The following is an 18399-nucleotide window of genomic DNA, read 5'->3' as shown; positions in this document are numbered from 1 at the left end:
TGTCCTAACTCTCAGAGGAAAGTGTGGGTGTTTCTAAGGTCAGATTAAATTGGTGGCTACATTATAACAAGTCCGTAGAAATTGTGACAGATCGAAAGCAACGTCGGCCGTAATCTCAAATTGATTGACGTTTAATTGTTAAATTAATTGTCGTGATATAAGAGCCGTGTTTACGGTTTGAATTAATTTTAGAAATTGATGTTATGTAAGGAAGTTAGTTCTAGGACGATGCCCTATGCGTAATTGTGTTTTGCTTTTGGTTTTCTGAGAATGTAGATGCTTTAACTTTAACATTGTATTTATCATATTAATGTGCTTTGTTTAGTATTTCTTGGATTGATATCGTCAAAATAAGCACGATATATTTGACGTAAAAGATATTGGTAAAATTCAAATCAATCAAATCAATCAATCAAGTTTGTGGGTGGAGTTTGTGTAATTGCTATTTTGGCTTTGATTAAATGTATTTGGTGCAGCTACCTCAAGCTTTAACCTTTGTTAAACAATCAAGCCTACTGTATAATATAATACAAGAAACTCAAGACATTGTAGATAAGATAGCTTGTAGATATTAAGCCAAGCTAAACGTTATATAAAATATCGTTAGCCGCACTAAAATTTAACTAACAACTTAATTCCAAACATAAATACATAATTTTGATTTAATTAATTCATTAATTTCTATGCAGCGGTCTATGGAGAATTTTATTCAACCAATTCTGAAGTTGATAATAGTCTGTGGGTAATTGCCATGGAATACCTCTGATACAGTTAAGATAGTAGATTTTATAACTGTGATAACGTAATTTTTTAATTAAGTAATGAACCTGAGATAGAGTTATGTAGATGGTCATTCACTTGCGCTTATGTGCTATGAAGAAAATGATTTGTTTGAACTTCCTTTATTAAGTAAGAGGTAGAGTTGATTTATCAACACTGTAGTTTTTAAATTGGGCGGGTTAAAAGAATCGTAAATCTTAACTGAAAAGTTTTTAAAAGCAGAGGAGTCATCCACATAAATTGATAGCATCGTCGTTGTAAGAGACAGACGTTCTGTGTTCAACCACAGGCTCCTAATATCACAGATGAAAGGAACTAGTCGGCGGCTTGTTAATGAGCACATGAGCTCCCTTGACCAAAGCGGTGCTTGGCGACGTGCCAAGAAAACGCTAAAGAAGATCCCGCTATAGCTGAATAAGGGACAAAAGAGAATTTACTCAATACAGTCTGAACTTGCAACTACATTTAAAGCAACAAAACTAAATCGCTTATGCATTTATGTCTTAAGTCAGGCCTATTTAATAATTCATAAGCAAGGCAGCTACACTCCAACATTTTTTCAGCGACAGTTTTCTTTTTGTGTGAAGTTTTATCGCATTTTCATGTAGACATAACGAGTTAGGCGCGGTCTTATCGAAAAAGTACACAAATACGTAAAGGAGCCAATTTAAATTCAGCCAAAACGTATTCGTTGGAAGTTGTTCGATCCGTCACGCTTCCCCACAATAAATCTCATCAGATACCCGCCCTAGTACAGCATAAATAAGGTGGATCTTGTTAAAAACTTGCGGGGGTAAAAAAAACGAACATTTTTCCGCCATTTTTAAAACGAGACGCTCCCCTTAAGGAGGCTTCCGTGGTTTCATAAATATGCAGATATGCCTTCACCTGGGCTAAAGCCACAAAATTTAGCTGAACAATTTATCGTAATAGAAATATTGTAAATACGTATACATCGTGCGAGCTTAAATAGATTTGTGTTGTGGCGTGCTTTTGCATAAGTAGCGTTCGTATCTCGCTCATTGCGCGTTGTGTGCGTAGGCCCTTAGTAAACGATTCGTTATTATCTGATAATGACTTCGTCCCCGACCAACTAAAACACATTTTGAATTATGGTTCTAATTACATCGATTTTAAATAGCTGGTATAAATCTATACCTACAATTTTCCTATCTGAAATTACCTTCAAATAACATGACTGAATATGGTATGAAGAAACCTACCGTTTTTCTTCATTGATTATTCCATATAAAACTTAAGTAAAAGTTCTGAACCTAAAACAAGTTTTATAATATGTAAGTATAACATAATATCCAGTCAAATAAAACGAAAAACCGTTATACCCCAAATAAATCAAACACGAAACTTGTTTTTGACTTTTAAAAGAAAATAAAAGCGACACCGCAACTATCAAATAACACACAAAAGTCATCATAAGATCTGTAACTTAGTTATATTGAAAGAAAATACCCAAACTTCAGAACAAGTGAAAATGAACTTTGCGACTGAAGCTGAAGGTTGAGAATTGAAAACTTTAAAAGTAATAAGAAGTCTGGAAAATGTACTTGTATTTGTAGACATTGATTGAGTAGAAGTGATTTGTAAAAGTCAATATTGAGCATTTTGCGGGCATCGGTACACACCCACAAATGTAAACTAGGATTATATTTTTTGTTTGTTACTGCCTATTAATCGTTTGCTATCAATCTTGAGAACCATTTGTTTAAATTAGATTGGTGTGTTTTGAAAATTGCATCCTCTTGAAAACTTATTTTTAGACCCTATTTGCATTGGCTGAAAAACTCTTCCATCTGACTCAAATAAATGTAGGGATGACATGGATTATAAGAAATTAAAATGAATAAAAAATCAACCGAAAATAAACCCTAGAAAAACTTTCCTAACACTTTAGTTTCCAAACCAGACAGTAGAATAACCATTTTATAACGTTCCAAAATTGCAAAGTCAACGTCACTATCATAAACTATTCCAGTCATAAATCAACTCAGTTGATATGTAGTTAAATAATTTCTTAGTCAATAAATTAGTCAAGATCCTATCAAGACGTTTGCGTTGTACGATTAGATAATATATAACTAGTTATATGTATACGGGGAGTATATTAAAAGCAGAAACAGATATGCAATTATCTCATTAGTCATTAATTACTCAACGGGAACATGGGACATATCGAGTACATGTGGCATTCCTATTTATATACCCAGCTATGAACTGGCACTTGGTACATTATACCTATCTATGATTTGTAATATAATTTTGCGTCAGAACTATACATGTAATCGTAGCTGATATTTAGCAATTATGTATGTCAGTCGTAATTGGTAATTAATTGATAATACAATTTGCTTACTACATAACATAATTGCTAATCTAGGTAATCATAAACTTTAAACAAACTTTATAAATAAATTATTCAAGAAATTGGACGCATACTGAATGCTAAAGAATTTCATTCCAATAATAATTAAAAACAGATCAAAATATAAACAAGAAATCTATTGAAAGATCTAAAAGATATTTTTCACGTGCAAATAGTTGAAAGTATTCATAAAATCGGTTTTATATGTAGTAAAACACATTACGGTGAGTAAAGTTTTCCGATGCGTCAATAAGCATCAGTCAATCAACGCTTAGTGTCGGTACGCCCACCGATGCCGACCCACTGGCTACATTTCATTCACCACTCCATACAAAAGCTACATTATCTCATACAAACATTACATAACTCGGAAAACGCAGGTGTTAAAAGCGTATTAGAGCCAACAAACAGGGCGCTAAGCTTCGGGATTCGGCAGACCATAGCTCGGTTAAAATGGCCGAAGATTAGCCGAAAGCGGGCCCCAGATATTAATGTTACAGCCAAAATATCAAAGGTTGGAACATAATTATGTAATAATTGGTCCTCTGATAACCCTACGATTTACATAAACGTATATCAAATAAACGAAAATCTCCATAAGTTTTAAGAACTCAATGCCATATGAGTGTTTGTGTAAACAAAATGTCACTAAAATTAATGTAATTAATTGCCGTTTGAATTAATTAAAATATTTGTGTTTAATTTGCATACAATTTCGTTTGAAACAATGCACTAAACGAGCGATGTTTTCGTGACAAATGCCGGTGCTCGATACGAAGGGTTATTCTCATAATTGTTCTGTAATGCCCCACTCGTACGTTTACGGTTTACCTACGTGCGTTTAGTACAGGCTTGCCAAGTTTTTCTCAGAAACTAATCAATAATGTGAAGAGGTATTGAAAAGCGCACAACTGCTATAGCGTTTACACACGCTACTCCTTTGTTCATTTTTTCGATTTAGAATGAATTATAGAACGCCTCTGCTGCATTTAATTAGACAGCGTTGTTTATTGTTTCAATTTGGATTCATAAATTCATTTCTTGGTCGTTCTTCATTTGAATTTTAAGAGGATTCTTTTTGAAGAAACGTCCTTTTTCGGTTGTTTATTTGTCCAAATGTTTTAAAAGCGCCAAATATAAATAAGGTTTAATAAACGTCTCCGGATTTAGCCTTAGTCTCTCCTCATATTACCTTGTTTATCCCCCGTTAATGTTACTTGCAAACTTTGACAATTTCGGTGACGTACGTATCCCGGTCCGGTTTCGTTAATTCTGCGTACGCCGGGCCCGCTTGAATTTGCATTTTGCACGCGTGATAAGTGGGCCGGATTACATGGGATTCCCACCAACAGCCTCTGTTTGTTCTGAAATAAAGGGCTGTTAAACTTTTTTCATGGTAATTTGGGTCACCTTCAGAAGAAACGATCGTTGTAAATTTGTTTAAGTAGGCTTAGGTCCGGCCATTCGTTTAAATTAGAAGGAACATGCGTAAAGCTAATTTGATCAGATGTGCACTTGTTTTTTTCTGTTTTTTACAAGGTTCATCAAGCATCCCTATAAAGGAACTTGTGGAATGGCCGTGCAGAGAAAGTTTTGGACCGTAGCTAAATAAGTGACGTCCAGCGCGGAAGTTAGTCGGAAGTGGAGGGTATTTTTCCATCGAGTGATTAATGAAAGCCACCACATAGCAGTCCCGGCTGACTTCCAAAATTTCCACAGTAAATCTCGCCTTTCGTTTCGCTTCTTTTGCCCGCGGAAGACTTGGCACCGTATTTTATCTGTGTAATGCAAGCGTTGCACTGTAGCTAGGTAAATAGTAGTTGTATATATTTAATGTATTGCGAGCGACATTTCATTTTTATGGCCCTCTTATTATTCGTGCCGTCCATAATCTGAAAAGGCACTGCATATCTGTGAAACACTGCGGGTAAAATGTTGAAATGGCTTTTAGGCGACCTCATCTTTGTTATTTGTTACATAAGTACCAATAATAATTACAATTATGTGGTATTACCTAATCTTCAAATAAGTCAAGGTAGTTACCTAAATATTCACGGCTCTTTAGCCCCATTGAATCATGAAAAAATAATAGGTAAATAAACCCCTTGCATTTTAAGTAATCCATGTTAAGCTATCCTCACAGTCCTATTTAGGATTCAAACTATTCCAAGCTCAACTTTCACAATATCACACTGCAACGGACTTTATCTACTTCTTTGTCTTCCCAGCCAAAGAAATACGCTGAAACTTTACTCATGTGAACTGAAATGTATTTATTGCTTATGCTTTTGTTAGTATTCGGTATTCAATGTTTATTTTAATGCGGGTTTTGACGCCTCTCTCAGTTTTAAAAGCATTTTATTTTTGTGCAAAATATTTGCTCTTGCTTAAAAATTTGAGCTACATCTACTGTAATATAATCAATATTCTAAAGAGTAAAAAGGGTTTGTACGTACTAGGAAAATTAAAAAAAGTACTATCTACATAGACATTTTAACTTAGAGTACTCACTTATAAAATACCTACACTTTGTTTAATACCCACTTACATACCTATCGGTAGAGAGGAAAAAAATACTTTAGGCACAGATCCTACTTAAATACTAAGAAAACCAGTACTACAGGTGCCTACTAAATTGATTTCTAAATATATTATTTATAAGTTTTATGTGTCATTAAAATAGCTCAAGCCATAGGTATATTCTTGAACCTATAAAACCTCAAAATCTCACGCATGCGCCGTCGGCGGGCGGCTAATGTCCCGTCCGGCGGCGCTCTAGTTTATTAAATTTTCAATAAAACAAGTCATTAAACTTACCTAAATGGGTAATATCTATTAAGCCTTTACCTTTTAATAAATTATTTACTCAAGTTTTATTGATAATATTCGATTAATTCTAAAGAAATTCATGCCCAAAGTTTCAACTTTTAGGTTATAAAAAAGAGGTGATAAATTTTGTCTTTCTGGGAATATTTAAGGAATAATCATATATTTTATAATTAAAATGTTTTATAATATATGCTACTTTACGTTAAATACATTAAGAACTTGTAAAAATGTCTATTTGTGTATTGTTTCATGTAAACAAATCATATCTGTTGAAATAATTGTTTTCTAGTCATTCTTTTATGAATTTACACTGAACTTATGTTGATATAAGGCTGATAAATAACTTCATTTGGTAGTTAACCGTTTCAATCACAAATTGAATCAAATCTCATATTTATTTGTTTGTTTCGGCCGGCCGCGGCCCTACAATATGCAAAGTAAGGTTATGTAGGCGTCATCTCACTAGTTTCTAATTGGACAGAATTATTGGCATAATATCAACTAATATTTATAGCAGAGACAACTATCTGCCAGAAATACTTTAGTTTGATACTAATAAATAGAAAATATATCGAAAAACAAACCATCGCATCGACTGAACTTAGCTTTAGGTATACGTCGTGGCGTCCTTTTGACATAACTACGTTGTTTTCACACAAAATCGAAATTCAATCGTACAAACGGTAGCGAACAAAACCATAACACGCAATAATTCACTGATTATATGACAAATAAACCAAGAAAATCATTTAAAACCAAGAAAAACACACAAAAACAGCAAGGAAAACACAAGTTGCGTTGCGCATTAGTTGAGGCAGAGGGCATTGCGATCGGGGGATTCAATATGGCGATGGTTTGTCGGGCGCTCATTGGCCGGCGCGCGCATTGCCGTGAAGTTGGCTCGGGTGAGCGAGCGAGTTAGATTTATGTGATGTTTTGGCGCCGATGAAAGACGGAGAATGTGTCGGAACGAGAGTACATTTGTATGCCGGCGGTGTGTCAGACCGGTTTTGTCAGGGCGTTTACGGAGTGTGCGTATGTGCGCGCTATGTGCCGAGGGCAGGTAGAGCCCGCGCTACCTATTTATAATGATGAATTATCCAGCTCTCCTGCATGAATTAAAAGATAAATTTTTAATATTCATTTTTATTGTTACAGGTACGGTTCACTTCGAAGGCAACGAGGAAAATACTTTAGCTACCTATAAGGAAACATAAACACGTTTGGTAATTAATCAGGGCGAAATTTTCCTGCTTCCTTACCAGAGATTCATGGATTAATTTCTTATGATAAAATCTGGGGGGCTTTACATTATGATAGGACGCCCAGGATTTTTATTAGCTCTACTTGCCTTTATAGAAAACAGTATAGGTATGTAGGTTAAGCATACCTTATATTTTTGAAAATTCTAAGCGCTAGGCACGAAAATGAAGACGAGTATAACTATAGTTTAGTATAAGGTAAGTATGTAGTAAAGTTTAAAATAACCAAACCAAAAGAATCACAGATGGACCGTGAGATTAGAATCAGGATATTGAGTATAATTTGTCCCCCTAACATATACAAACCCAAAACAACACAGCTAAGGGCAAAGCTGTAAGGGAGAAGTCGTTTCACTTTATACCTTAGGGACTTTAAGCTCTTTACAATCATGAAGTTCATTATGATGTATAGGTATCTACTATAATACTTGTGTACACTACAGCCGTCGTAGACAAAATAAAGCCTACAATAAACCACCATCAACCACACCCAGTATATCCGAGCGGAAGCTAGAATATGTGAAGCAAAGAAAAAAGCAAATATGGCCCAGGCCCAATGGCCTAAGATAAATTTATTTCGTCGTGTAACTAGCAATAAATATGCTAATTCAACACTATAACGTCCGTATGTCGCCTACCAGCTCCGCCATTGAAAGAGTGAAAAAGATATCACAAAATTGCACTGCGCATTGCTCTTTTCAGTCATACAACCTTCGAGGGGCATCACGCAAAAGTTTACTCTGTTTCTTTCTCTCGTAGGTCGTATTTTTTTCTTTCCAATTTATTGAGATACGCCGTTCTGTTGTCGGTTTGTAGTTTTATCGACCTACGGCAACTACTAACCCAATAAATTTTGGTGTTTCGCTCAGTGAATCCGTTCGTTGAACGAATGCATCGTCCCAGATACGAACGTGCGGGATTTGACTGAAACGATTTATTTGCACGATTTATAAGTTACTGATCGAAACTTATAAAGGACGACCTTCGATTCTGTGTGCGACGCTCGCGTTTGTCGATTCGTTACCCTCTAAATTAGAAATTCGAATCTATCAACTTATTTACATATGGACCTACGTATATTTTATCAGAGACGGTTTTAGCATTGCAAAATAGCCTGACTCGACCAGTTCACGAACCCGCAGTGAATCTCTTAATTAAGAAACACATTTAATGTATAAATCAAGAGCACAACTTAATCTGCAAAATGAAAACAATCAAAACCAATATTTAATTGATGGGCAAACCTTAATTAACTTGTAGTTCGGCGGGTCCGGAGCCCCTTGGATAAAAGAAGCCATCTGCATTTCGGTATTCAAATTATTCTCCAAACGTGTTCTCCGTTCTAACCAAGCAGCCATTAACGGAATCGTTGCATCACGCTCACTCCTGCGCATCCAAAACTTGCGCGAACAGGTCAACCCTTTGGTTTGGGATCGCGGCTTTGAAACGACAATATAACGTACTCATATGGACCCGAATAAAACGGAACAAAAAATCACATCACAAAAGTTTGCCTAAACTAACCTCGTTAAGAGATTTCTGGATAAAAGAATACCGTTTTTCAGTATCATCACGATTGTGCCGTGGATCGGATAGCTCGATCGAAGACGCGACAAATACTGACTGTAAAATATTTTTTAAAGTGAGTCTTGGTTCTTTTCTATTTGTAAAGTAATTGTCAGTTGCACAAACGCAAAGAGAAAGTTTGTTTTGTTGCGCCAGGATAACAAAAGTATAGTTTTTTGAGTTATTGTTCAAGAGAAAGTCGCCATTGTTAGAGTAAAAAACCTTTGTACCTGTTAAAGAACGGAGCTATCAACGGCTTAAAGTTTTTGTAGTATACGAATAACTTCGTAGTAGGACGTGCGTGTTTTAAGTTTTGTATAAGAATGTGATTGAAAACTGTGTTGCTGGGAAAAAACTGGATTCCTAAAGAGCCTTCAGACCAGGTATATGTTGATACATACTCCCCATAACCGATGTTCTCCCAGATTAAACAACAGGTTACGTCGCGCAGACATGATGAAAATTTTTCCTCTGGAAAAATTAATTGAGGCCGTCATGTTTGAAAATTTAATCTCACGGTCATGTTGTGCACAGTTTGTCAGTGCAAATTAACGTTGGTTTTTGACACATTTTGTGTTAGGCAATTTACGTTACGCAATTATGTCGCCGGCTTATACAGAAGGGTTCATTATGTGTAGGGGTTCTGGATCATAATTTACTGACTTATAATGTATTTTAGACATCCTTATAAATATTCGCATGTTGATTAGTGAATGTGTACATCGATACAAGCCTGATTAATGCATGCTTCATATAAAGTCATAGCAATAAACAGAAATTCTTTATGTCGATGTCTCTGGAATATATTATTTTGATTAAAGCTGCACTTTAATTTGCTGTATCAGAATGTTAAGTTTGTCACGGTCCTTTTGCAACTATTGCCAAAACGGAGCAAAAAGATTCATCAACCGAACCCTTTAAGGAACGCTATCTCTCCCTACCAAAAGCAACGGTTGGAATTTAAATTCGAACCGAGTCGAGTTAGCTATAGGTCGATAGAATGGGACAATGCGTCTCCAGTGGTCTCTAAGAACAACAGGGAACATGTTGAATGTGTACGCACATGCAGACACAAAGGAGGAGACGCTTAATTAAACTAGCGAAGCGGGGCAAGCGAAACGTAAGCATTTAATTTATATCCCTGCAGTAAACTCCGCGGCCTCTCCCTGAATGGGCCGAGCTCAGAAGCGGAGCGGGCTCTAGTGGTCCTACGGGTGCACGCACGCGATCTGAGGCCTGTATGCCTTGCGAACGTATTAAACCGAATTGTTTTTTATTTTTCAATAATATATTTCAAAATCCCAATTCATATTATTTTCTATATGGATACCTAGTCATGACAACAAATTAATTTGAGTCAATTCTTTCGAACTGAAGTTACAGTATAACCGTATTTGTGACTATACCTTTACGGAAAACACAACTTTTGGCAACCTGTTCACTTTCAGCCCTGAAAAGATTTCAGTCGCTGAATGCTTCTAACAAATACCGCACTGTATTCGCTATACAGTCGTGGAAAAACTCGCCTTAGTTGAATACTGGATTAGAATAAACTATTTTAATTACGAGTTACGCTTGCCATTGACTTGCTAACACAATTATATGTGTACCTACTTAATTGATTGCATTAAAGGAACCGCGGCTTCCTTTCTGCTTCATTTGTTTTGCTGAATTATTTATTTACTTTGAAAGGTAAAGCGTTAGCCACAGGTATCAGTTCATTTGCATCAAACGCGATTAAATATTTGTTTATTTAATTCGTATCAACTCCTATTTACATTTTAGGAATTTTTGAATAAAAGTAAAATAGGAGCACTATAAGCATATTTTCAAAGAAACCTATGTACATGTTCCTCTTGAAGACCGTGCATTGAATTGAGATACGTAGCAGCTTTAAATAACAGAGGGTCATAAGTACTCGGCCACAAAGCATTTCAAACTAACGTTCGAAATATTGTTTGTTATTCCCCGAGGTCGGAATGGCGACCACTACAAGTACTGCAAGTTTACCATCTTGATTTCCCAGCAGCCGAATTTGAAAGCGAATAAACGTTGAGACGGCAAACATTAATATTATGGCTTTGAACGCAGACGTAAGGATCAACGTAGACAGACATGTTTGGGATAGAGGGGTAAAATTGAGACTTCAACTGTTTGCTAGCTTCGTCGACAGCGTTTTTATTCCCCTCTGTAGCTTAAGTATCTTTTCTTGCCATTTTAAAATGCACTATTTCTTTATCATTATTCAAACGAGATATTAAATCTTCCAAGTTGGCAATCAACACCTCTGGAACCTCAATAACCAGTATATTATAAGTACTTATTTGGTTGGCTTTACCACCGGTGACCATCCTCTAAATTCCCGTAGATCTTTCCACCTATTCTACCCCTCCTTAATTAAGTCCATACTGGGTAGCGACAACAATGGCCGGCGACCGATGCGCGCCAAGATATTCAAATACGTCTAAGGCCACTATTATATTGCCAACATTTATCGAGATAGTATTTCTGTTTTATACTAGATAATAGCTGAATAACTTCTGGACCGTGATTAATTTTTAAATTAAATCTTTGTCTTTTTCAATTTTGTTAGTCATCTGTCTCATGATTTCGAATTGTTCTATTTTTCAAAAGAAATAGAAATGAAATCAACATGATGTGTCGTTCTAATAATGGAGATACATAAACATTATAAAAGTATGAGTTTATCTTCTAACACTACACGTGTTCGAGAACAATATTAATGTTTCCGCAATCGAGATTTAAAAAACATCCAGTAATTTCATCCTATTTATACTGCCAATAAATCTAGGGAGTTCCATTACTATTTTGTAACAGTCTTTTAAAATAAGACGTATGGAATAAATTGTAAAGTCGGGACAGTTTTTCCGTCGTCACCCCGTCCAACTTGGATCCCAATTGGGACATCGATCCCCTTACTTTAGCGCCTGTCTGGCGCTACACGCAACTATATTTTCCCTCTACGTCCGTTCAAAAAGCACGATTTAAATATTTTCAAATTGAAAGGCCTCAACATTCAAATCAATATCTATCTATTAATACTCATAATACAGAGTAGAGATAAATATAAATACCGCTCCTAAGTAAAGATCTTATACCACTTAATGAAAAATGAATGCTGCCTTTTACAACAAAATCACAAAAGGTCAGCCCTAATACTAAACGATCCGGTAAGCGTATGGGAGCAAAATAACAGCAAAATTGGAACCCCTAGCAGACTCGTGTTTCCAGAACTAACTGTACATAACAACGTGACTAGATAAAGTCGTTTTGAAAGCGATACCATCTGTTATGTGCCTTACTACACTGACGTAATGTAATGTAACGGTACATTCTTACATGCATGTTTTGATATTTGGGGCCTAGGTCGCACCCTTGTGGCACACTTTATTGTTTGTCAACATTTTATTTTACTATCGCAACATTGAACAGTATCTTAGTCCTGTTAAATAAGAAACAAACGTAATAATTCTCTCTCCTTATTGGGGTAAATATAAGTAAATATAATTATATAAAGACATTATAAATATTCCAACGTATATTAAGTCAAACGCATCACTAAAAGCCAAGAATGTAGATAATTACTCCGAGTGATGAATGGAATGAAGTTGATGATAGTATTAATAGGAACCGCTAGTAAATATATTATTATAAAGGTTATATTATAAAACATATTGCTATATACAGAGGGCAGATGCACTTGCAAAATAAAAAAGGAAAGGTAAAACGCGACATGGCTCTTGATTAATACTTTAAAGGAAACTTGTGCAGAGACCCAACTAGGCAGTCGGTAGTCTGCCTGTACCTGCTTTTTACATACTATAAAGCTTAATGTAAGCGTTCACCTGGATTTAATTCAACGTATAAAATTATAGCGAGTTTTAAATGAAATTGATAACAATGTGACAAGAGAGGTTTATTTTTGACTTCTGGTTTTACTGTTTTAAGTGTAATGTAAAAAGGAAAAGTAAGCTTGAAGCTGATTAAAATAAAAGACATGAAAGGTGTTGTTAAGAAATAATAAATATTCTCGAGTCCACCAGGTGACGATCTGATCGCGCAAAGAAACACCCCAGTTTTACATATGGCCAAGGTAAAAGTAAGATACTCTCAGGAGTTGCCGCATAAATTGGCCCGTTCGTGATGCAGTGCCTCGTTGAATATGTATAGGTGCGCTCCCTTCCGTACTTCTCATTTTACTAATAGATTTCTCTTTGATTAAATTTGTATACGTTTTATTCATACGACCGAGACCACTATTGTTAGCTAGCCGGCCACTTAAATCACCGGTTACCGCATCCAATATACATACCTTCCGTTTATTTTTTATTGGGAACTTTGCAGCCTCAAAATATGCGAACATTAATTCAAAAACATTCAGATCATTTCGTGAACTTACTGGCTAATAAATTCGATCTATCATGCATAGGTATTATCGCGTGTGTACATTCGTCGTTAAGGTAGAAATGGTTTAATTGAAAAGGAATGAAGGGGGCGCAAAAAATTTAGGCAATCTTTTCTAAAATGCAAATATGTTAACGAAAGGACTTCGTAACCATAATAGGCGTAGCACACGACTGCACGCTCGTTCTATGAATGTATCACGACGGTCTCATGGCCGAAACTAAGGCAAGTTTAAAATCGTTATAATATTTTCTAATAGAAAGCTAATACTTCGAAATGCATCTTCCATAATATAATATTACATGTCAAAATACGTACGGTTGTCGATAAGTAAGACGATATGAACGTCTCATTTAAATTATCCTTGTCTCGTAAAATATACGACCGGTAACCCTTTGGCATTTGGCGTCGAACGATTGGACGTACACCGAGGAATCAGATATTTATAATGGCTTTATTAAGACGAGCCATCGGCTGAGCTCACGCCCGCTTATTATTATAATTTAGACGACTGCCTAAAGCTTCGTTGGGTGAATGAAGTCATCATTGTATACTGTTTTACATTGCTAGATTTTATTTCATTCACGCGACTACAATGTTTTGCCGAGTTTTAATGTTGAAGTAGACATTCTTGAGCTATAAAGAAAGTTGAAAACGTTGCTCGAGTAAATAATTACTTTTTTAACAAAGTGTTTCGAAGTTAAGTCGATGTGATAAAACGCAGTCAACAAATCATAGCTGGGTTTGTTATGCAAAAATGCAAGCGAAGATTCCGTGACGCGAAGCCATGGCGGTGGGCCGTTCATGTTTATAATGTGTTTATACTTTTTGTTGGCCCCAGGTACACGTGAGCATGGCTCTTCAAACTGTATAATGAGGAAGAAATTAAAATATAAATAGACAGACCCTTGGCACGGTATTATTTCAAATATGCTGGGCTAATGAGCATCTGAAAATTTAAAAAGTATTTTTATACTTAACAGCACTTACAGCTGGTTGCGTTACTCAACTTCCAGCAAGAGCTACTAATCTCACGAATGGGAATATTTATGGAAGCTTTACCTCATTGGAGACATTAAAAGTTTCCCAAGTCATAACGGCGGCAACTCTTACCTCTCATTGTTCATTCCGGGTGCGTATATTGTTGGAGTTGAAATTTGTAGGCACCACTGAAAAAGTGTCAATTCATCATCGCAAAGCCCCGGGCTCGAGACCGAAGTCCCCCACATAAATCTCACTTCCATACTTTCGCGTGGGGAAAACGACTGCTTTATGAGATCCTTAAGGCTGTATGGATTTGGGAAAATATTTCCTCTGCGTGCTGGCCCCCGACAAATGAAGGAGCATTGGGCACATTAGAATGTGTGAAAGGGCCTATAGGCGTTTTTATTGTTATGCGAAGCAATTCGTTTAAAAGCCAGTGCGTTACGGTAGTACATACGAAGTGCCTATTTGCTAATATTTATTAAGCTAAAGCACCTCTCCGGGTTTCGGGATCGAGAAAAAAGTGAATTAATGTTTATGTGAATACTTAAATTACTCACGATCCTCACCCGACTCCCGTTACTGGGTAGGTACCAAAAACACTTAAGTATAAATGGCAGACTTGTCATTAAGTAACTATTTCTGGCGGTCATGTATCACTGCTGTTTGGAAATCCTCACTAATCTTGATTTATGTCGGCTGGCCGCGTTTATTTAAATGTGATTTTGCTTGCGGCAGAGTTAAAAAACAAAGTCGATGTTTTTCCAGTAATTCATACTTAGCTACTATTGCGTAATTGAAATGGGCGTAGGTATTCATTTAAATTCATACCTAAGTACATAAATCGGCGGCGTGCGTGCGTGAGTGCAGCGCCCGCGCACACTGGGCGCGCCTCATTAGAACACGCGCCCGCCCCCGCGCCGCGCCGCCTCCCCTGCGCCCGCACACCCGTTTATCCAGGCCCGACGACATTTCCATTGCCCGTGCGGAAAATAGACGTTTTAGGAGAGCGGCTACAAACACAAGAGATTCTTCTTAGATAAGTTTATTGTGTGCTAATACACTGCCACTATCTAGTTACGTACGAGTCGTACGATATGCACTGCGGTTTATATTAGTTATACTTAAACAGGGGGCAAAGGTAATATGGAATACCAGTGTATGGTTATAGTGTGAGAAATCTCAGTGAGTACAATCGTGCTCCGTATAAGGTGCACCAGATAAATTGGAAGACTCGTGGGCGATGTGATTTGAATTGAATTAATTATGAGAAGCGCATGACTCGCTCACGAACTCCTGCAGGAAATGCAAACGAGCGGGAAAAATTACGAGATTATGGGATATTTTCACCGCTGCTACGTGGAAGACGCGCCATATCTGGATACGGAGTTCAATAAACCAGGGGACTCGACCGCCTCGCGACTGAATTGACGACAATTTATGCGACAAAATAACGCATACAGGTGTCGCCGGGCCCGGCGCCCCTTCCAATAGCCGCCGATATGGGAACTAAATAGGCAAGGGGCTCCTTAAGCCCGCGTACCCAAGCGTTAGACACGACCGATGCCGCGATAGCGCTCGCTACACATCCCCAATTACGATTTATACAGTCTGTAAAAGGTAACCAGTAATGACGGGTACCCCGCGAATGCCTTTTTCTCGCACAATCGAAATCCAATTATTTTCGAAAGTAACTAAGATACCGGTCGCGACAGAAGCGCAGAGGCGGCCCGTAAATCGGCCCTGGATGTTTGCAGCGCGCTCAGAATATGAATTATTCTCAGTGATTGTTCTTGCGACCGCGTCATGGTTCATACATGAAGCGCGAACTAGTTTTTTCGAGGCTCCTCTCGTCCTCGGATCGTAAACAAAATCGTATTCGTGAAAAGTTGAATTTCTACCTCGTCGTTACAATTTTTTGTCTCCGAATTCGTCAGCTCTTCCGAGACATTTATCAACTTATAATTTTCTCTGGTTTATAATTATTAACATTATCGACAGTTAAGTTTTGGTGGTCGAAATTGGTCTTTGAGAAAGTAACTTCACGTAGTGCCTGCGGTTCCAGTTCACAGATAACCCAAATTTGTTTGGGCGAATTTTTCGAAACTCTTTTTTATCAATCGGTGGGCTGGTTGGTAATTGGCTGAGCGGGCTGCGAGGCGGCCAGCCATAATTGACGGTGCTATCATTCTGAACTTTTCGCTCGGACATTCGGGGAAACTCTTAATTGGTCCACCTTTTGTGACGTTCAATAATGCCGCCTTGATAATAACACCGTCAATTATTAGCAGATCGTTGTTTTTAATTAGCTGTTTGATGACTGTAAGACGTTTTATTCCATTTCGATTTTAGTGCAGCAATGCTTTATTAGTTCATAAACGCATACCTATTGCATTCGAATGGACCTGCTCTGAATTCCTACAGCTCCATAAATATTGTCTTCCATCGAAGCTTCGTTTCTTACTTTTTGTTTAATATTGCGTTCGATTGTTTTATTAACGATTCAACCTTGACGTATATTTAATTTACACTCGTCATTATTTATATTCGAAGCATCTCAACATCAGTACTTATATAGAATTTAGCAAAGGACTTTATTCAGTCCAGTCCGGAGTCTTCGTTTGAGAACTTCGGATAGCATTTTTTATATTTCCAATGCGAATTGCCATTAATAAGGCATTGTCAGTGGAGTGGAGCATCTCGCGTCTATAAAAGAAATAAGTTTCTTATTGGTTCACAATTAAAGCGTCCTGAAGGTGACCGTGCCATCTTTAAAGAGGATAAAAACCTCGCATTCGTCGAATACTAAACGAGAGAAGCTCCGCTGAAATTCTGAACGTAAAAAGCCCCCGAACGATACTTATCAAGTGTTTGAAATGACACAACCGGATTCCGGCTCTTCGACATGTAGTTTTTTTCCATACGGGTATAAAACTGACGAATTTCTCAATAAAAGAGAGATGACCGGCATGTCGTCACGTACTAGGGGCTCAGTGGGTATTTAGAGCGGTGCAGCAAAAACTATTCAGGGGCCATTATTATGGCATTTTTGTCGTCTGACGGGGCTGGAGTGGTCGCGGCCATTACTGCGCGCGGTGGGGGCGGCGCGTCTCCCGGCCCCCGCGCGCCTCACCGCCCGCGCCTTGCCGCAGCGCACACTGCGCCATCCATCTTCAATATGCACATAAAGCGAACCGGGCCCGTAACGGCAGACCCACATTCCCGCTGCTCTTAAATTTATTTATCTCTTTATTAATTCTCCACTTGAATTTTAATGTTTTGCACGAAATTTAGTTGTGAAAAACAGCTATTAGTTGCAGGTGGATCAATCGAATTTCAAATTATTAGATTAAACTACTGTGGAAAAACTTGCTTAAAATGATTGGAGTCTTTGAATGATCCCGCAATAACAATTAGTTAGGTTTGTATGTTAGGCTACAATTCAATAGTAACTATAACGGTAAAATACCTAAGCAGTAAATGATACATACTCACTCCACCTGATTCATAAAAAATATTAACTACTTAATTCTTCGTTCATTGAAAGTCAGTAGTCGTACTCTTATTACAGGGAACTCAATTAAAATCACCTGTTGGTCGACTTAACAATGGGATAGATAGCCATGGGCCCATAAACCTTGGACGAGGGCTTGCTAGGAATGATCGCTTTAATGATGTGCGAGCTACTAAGGTAATATTAGACGATACAATTTTTCTACATTTTGAATAGATCACTGTTAAAATTCCATTCGTTTGTAGATTCATTTTACTATCAAATCTGGTAGTTGTATTTTGTATAGGTAAGATATCTCTTAGATGTATTGGCGTTCACTTCAATTAAGGGTAACATAGCATCCTCTTGAACACTAATGACATCAACAATTTGCCTGTTAATGCAATTGGGACACATTATCTCCCCGAGATCAGAAGCACCCATAAAGGTAACCCTTGGTCCTCTAATATAACTTAACATTGCGTCTTTAACAATTGGCATGATATTATCTACATCATCTTAAAACTTAAAATCAAATAGCTACATTTATAGATGTTGTACAAAATTATATATTTCAGAATCCAAGAGAACAGCATTTTTTATCTTATTATTTCTTGGACAAATTAACATTGTCCGCCTGTCCGTCTTGCTTAAAAGAACTCGTCGTGAGGTCATTAGCA

The 18399-nt window shown here is 37.2% G+C and overlaps 1 protein-coding gene and 1 long non-coding RNA gene across 4 annotated transcripts in view; one reads left to right on the top strand and one right to left on the bottom strand.

Annotated features, from left to right (window-relative positions):
* Nucleotides 1–6815, bottom strand: part of LOC110379708 (uncharacterized) — a 58151-nt gene extending 51336 nt beyond the window's left edge. For all 3 annotated transcript variants that reach the window (XR_002429763.3, XR_002429762.3, XR_007510516.2), the window contains exon 1: nt 6574–6815. This is a non-coding gene — a long non-coding RNA (uncharacterized LOC110379708). The remainder of the gene's footprint in view (nt 1–6573) is intronic.
* The window catches only part of LOC110379698 (homeotic protein ultrabithorax), a 125215-nt gene that overhangs the window by 55961 nt on the left and 50855 nt on the right, over nt 1–18399 (top strand). The gene's annotated exons all lie outside the window — the stretch shown is intronic.

This window comes from Helicoverpa armigera, chromosome 14 (assembly GCF_030705265.1).
Source record: "Helicoverpa armigera isolate CAAS_96S chromosome 14, ASM3070526v1, whole genome shotgun sequence".
Classification (NCBI taxonomy): domain Eukaryota; kingdom Metazoa; phylum Arthropoda; class Insecta; order Lepidoptera; family Noctuidae; genus Helicoverpa; species Helicoverpa armigera.
This window is presented reverse-complemented; position numbering and strand designations above follow the sequence as displayed.